Source organism: Sinocyclocheilus grahami, unplaced genomic scaffold, assembly GCF_001515645.1.
Source record: "Sinocyclocheilus grahami isolate Dianchi unplaced genomic scaffold, SAMN03320097.WGS_v1.1 scaffold375.1, whole genome shotgun sequence".
Lineage (NCBI taxonomy): Eukaryota > Metazoa > Chordata > Actinopteri > Cypriniformes > Cyprinidae > Sinocyclocheilus > Sinocyclocheilus grahami.
Genome location: NW_015505554.1, coordinates 441,543 through 445,980, shown reverse-complemented (window position 1 = coordinate 445,980; position 4,438 = coordinate 441,543). Strand labels below are relative to the sequence as shown.

The window sequence follows — 4,438 nt, the reverse complement described above, 5'->3', positions numbered from 1 at the left end:
ACGCAATACTTTCTGGATCTTGATGACTTGCATTTTTGTCTTGATATATTTGTTTTAATTGTGATTTTATTTATTTATGTATTTATTTTTCTCTAATTGCCTGATTCTCTGACAGTAACTTCTGGAAATATATGTAGTAGTTGTTTAGGTTGTCATCAAACAATGGACGAAATTTTACTTTTCATTTTGTAATTTCTAAATTGATCAAAAACTTGACATCAAAACTTAACAGTCAGTCTAATCACCAAACAGGCAAAAGTTATCTTCAAGAATGCAGTCTTGTCCACTGCTGCATCAATAGCTGATGCAATGGGAATATTACCACAGTGCCATACCACAAAGTGACTGTATGTTCATCATCCCATGAACATATCCACAGACTGATAGAGAACTATGAACTGACACCACCTGCAAACCAGGTTAAGAGATGTTAAGGTCAACAACAAGAAGTCAGAATTCTGTCTGAACTTGACTGAAGTTCAAATGGAGGCCCTGCTAAACTTTGTAGTACTATAGATAATCTCCCACATAAAATTATACAGCCTCCTTGTAGAAAGAGCTTTTGCATTAAAAATGGTCTCCGTTATCTATGACATAAGACCAGAACTCTAATCAAAGAGCCCCTATCAAAGGTCAAACCCAAAGCACAATTTACTAAGCTACCTTCAACATGGGATGCAATTACATTCCCCCCTAGTGGTTAATGGAGGAGATGAACGATATGTTGTCCATCTTGACCACATGACAGCATCGAATATCTGTAAGGAAGTAGGTCAAAGCCAGAAATACAGCACTCATCTTCAAATTATATGCCTTGCCCCTCCAGACTCCTTAGACTGGGTGGCCTTCAAAAAATCCAGCCCAACATCAGACTCAATAGCCTAGTGCAGGGGTGGCAAACGTCGGTCCTGGAGAGCCGCAGCCCTGCAGAGTTTTGCTTCAACCCTAATCAAACACCCCTGAACAAGCTAATCAAGGTCTGAACAGTTACTAGGAAGCTACAGGCAGGTGAGTTTTAATTAGGGTTGGAGCTGAACTCTGCAGGACTGCAGCTCTCCAGGACCGGAGTTTGCCACCCCTGGCCTAGTGGGTGTCACGGTTCATGGGTCTGTGTGCTCATTTCTGTGCCTGTGTGTGTGTGTGGGTGTTACCCGCTCCTTGTGCTCGTCAGTGTTGCCTAGTTACCCCGCACCTGACGAGCTGATCAGAACAGTCACAGGTGTAGCTTGTCTGCACTGCCTATATCTGGTTGGCATTTCTCTGGAGTGTTGTCAGATCGTTGTTGCTCATGTCCTGTCTGGTTCTCTGTCAGACCTTCTAGTTCCTGATTCTGATTCCCGCCTGGTTGCTGTTCTCGGTTTCCCTGGAGGGATTGCACTGCTTGGATTATTCTCTGCCTGAGCTGAGACTCTGCACTGCCGGGTTACTTGCACTTCTACTATTGATGTAGTTGGAGTTGTCTAATAAAGACAACCTTTCACTCGCAATTGGATCTTGTGTTTCTGTTTCATGACCGAACGATCTGACCATTATGGATCCAGCGAGTGCATCAGATTTAAGAGATGTTTTGGCTCACAGTAATTCATGCATGGATCGCCAGGAGGAACAGATGGCAGCCTCAAATTGCGCTGTTCAAGCCCTGGTCTCTCAGGTCTCGGAGCTGACCACCCAGCTACAATGTCTCCAGGCTGAGTTCGTCCAGCAACACTCTGCACCTAATCCACCTGTGTCTTCTATCTCAGATCAGGCCGTTTGTTTCACCGAACCCCACCTTCCGCCTCCAGCTTTTTACTCTAGTGGAGTCCCAACAATGCCACTCTCTTCTTGCCAAGTGTTCTCTGTATATCTCCCTTCAACAATCGTCGTTTCCTACGGAGGAATCGACAATAGCGTTTGTCATAACGCTGCTCTCTGGGAAACTACAGTTTGGGAGCAGAAGCTTCCTTGCTGCATGTCATTCTCAGATGAGATCAAAAACGTTTTTGATCAGGCGACTTCGGGCAGAGAGCCAGCTCGTTTTCTGGTGCAGTTACGGCAGGGAAATCTGAGCATTTTGGATTACTCCATTGAATTCCGCACCCTGGCGGCAGAGTGCCATTGGAATCTTGAAGCGCAGTGGAACATGTTTTTACATGGACTTTCTGATTATATCAAGGATGAGATCTACGCACTGGAGTTGCCTACAACGCTGGATGGCTTAATCTATCTGCCTATTCGGGTGGACACCAGATTGCAACAGAGATCAGCGAGCGCTCCGGCGGCCAATCTACTGAACCACCTTTCTGTCACCTCCTCCGACGCGGACGTTTCCTTCTCCGAACTGGAACCCATGCAGATGGGCAGATCCTGTCTTTCCCTGGAGGAGAAGTGTAGTCGGCGAAATGAGGGTCTCTGCCTGTATTGCGGAGCTGCTGGTCACATCGCAGCACAGTGTCCCGTAAAAGCCAGAACCCGTCAGTAGGTAAATGGTTACTGACGGGTGGGGTCACATTGGCTAAATCCTCTCTTACGGCTACCCTCCTTCCTGTCAAGTTGCAGTGGTCCTCAGCCACTTACTGTCAGGCATTAATTGACTCTGACTTCCGTACATTAATTGACAGTCACCACTGATAAGCTACCACTAAATATTGTAGAAACTTAATTTGCTGTAAAGTTGCTTTGCCAATGATTTGTATCATGAAAAGCACTGTACAAATAAACTTGACTCTGGTGCTGAGGGTAATTTTTTTATTTTTTTTTTTTAGACTCCGATCATGCTTTCAGACTTCAACTCCCTGTGGTTGCTCTCTCCCAGCCCATTGCTGTCCATGCTCTCAATGGTCTATCTCTTCCTTCCATCACTCACACTACAGGTCCAGTAAGACTCATCACTTCTGGTAATCACACGGAGATCATTCATTTTCTTTTAACTGACACGCCTCTTACTCCAGTAGTCCTTGGGCATCCCTGGCTTGTGCTTCATAACCCTTATATAAATTGGAGTAATAATTATATTCTCTCATGCTGCTTGTTTGTTGTCTGCATGTTCTGTGTTTCAGGATGAGCATATGGACCTGTCAAACATGCCCAGTGAGTACCTCGACCTGAAGAAAGTGTTCAGTAAGTCTCGAGCTGCTGCTCTACCTCCGCATCGTCCCTATGACTGTGCAATAGATTTATTACCAGGTACGTCTCTGCCTTGGGGCAAACTTTATTCGCTTTCCGCCCCGGAAAGGGAGGCCATGGAGAAATATATTTCTGATTCTCTAGCAGCCAAGATCATTCGCCCTTTGCGGGTGGGGGCAGGGTTCTTTTCCGTGAAAAAGAAAGATGAGTCTCTTCATCCCTGTATCGACTATCGAGGGCTGAACAACATCATGGTGAAGAATACATATCCTTTGCCGTTGATGTCTTCTGCCTTTGAACGTCTGCAGGGGGCATCTTTTTTCACGAAATTGGACCTCCACAACACTTATCATTTGGTGCGTATAAGGGAGGGGGATGAATGGAAGACTGCTTTTAATACCCCCAGGGGGCTCTTTGAATATTGCGTTCTTCCTTTTGGGCTTTCCAACACTCCCGCAATCTTCCAGGCACTCGTCAATGACGTGTTGAGAGATATGCTAGATCAGTTAATTTGTCTACCTGGATGACGTACTGATATTTTCTCACTCTCTCCAGGAACATGTTCAGCACATCAGGCGGGTGCCTTAGAGGCTGTTAGAGAATGGTCTTTATGTCAAGGTCGGAGAAATGCACTTTCCATGCACCGTCTGTTCCCTTTTTGGGTTACATCGTGTCGGTCAAGGGGATGCGCATGGATCCGCATAAGATTCAGGCTGAGGTTGATTGGCCAACTCCAGATTCCCGCAAGTCCCTGCAGGTGTTTCTGGGCTTTGCCAATTTTTACCCCGTTTTATTTACAATTTCAGCCAGTTAGCTGCCCCTTTGACTGCCTTAACCTCCACCAAAACTCCATTCAGATGGTACAGCTCAGCTGAAGCTGTGTTTGCCAAACTGAAGAGCTGCTTTGTTTCAGCTCCCATCCTTATTGCCCCTGATCCCTCGCGGCAGTTTGTGGTGGAGGTTGACAAGTTAGAGGTGGGGGTTGGTGCCATCCTATCCCAGCGTTCTTCCTCGGACAGTAAGATGCATGCTTGCGTGTATTTTTCTCACCGTTTGTCTCCCGCTGAACGCAACTATGATATTGGTAATCGAGAGCTACTGGCAGTCAAGCTTGCCTTGGAGGAATGTAACACAAATCATGTGTCCCCCCCCCGTTATAAAACGTGGGCAGGGAGGAACACACAAAGTGACATGCTGATTGCTCTCGCTCATAACTCTTTTAAATAAAATGATTACGCTACTCTTTTGGACTAATTTCATTCATGCTTCAGTACACGGTTACGCAGGTGCATTTAAAAGCAGCTTGAGTTACTGAAGGGGAACAAACAGAACC

The 4,438-nt window shown here is 45.9% G+C and overlaps 1 long non-coding RNA gene across 1 annotated transcript; it reads left to right on the top strand.

Moving 5' to 3' along the window:
- Window positions 1–1,315: 1,315 nt before the first annotated feature.
- Window positions 1,316–3,069, top strand: LOC107549563 (uncharacterized). The gene is made up of 3 exons (XR_001604577.1): window positions 1,316–1,422; window positions 2,745–2,852; window positions 3,039–3,069. It is a non-coding gene; the product is annotated as an uncharacterized lncRNA (long non-coding RNA).
- Window positions 3,070–4,438: the final 1,369 nt, after the last annotated feature.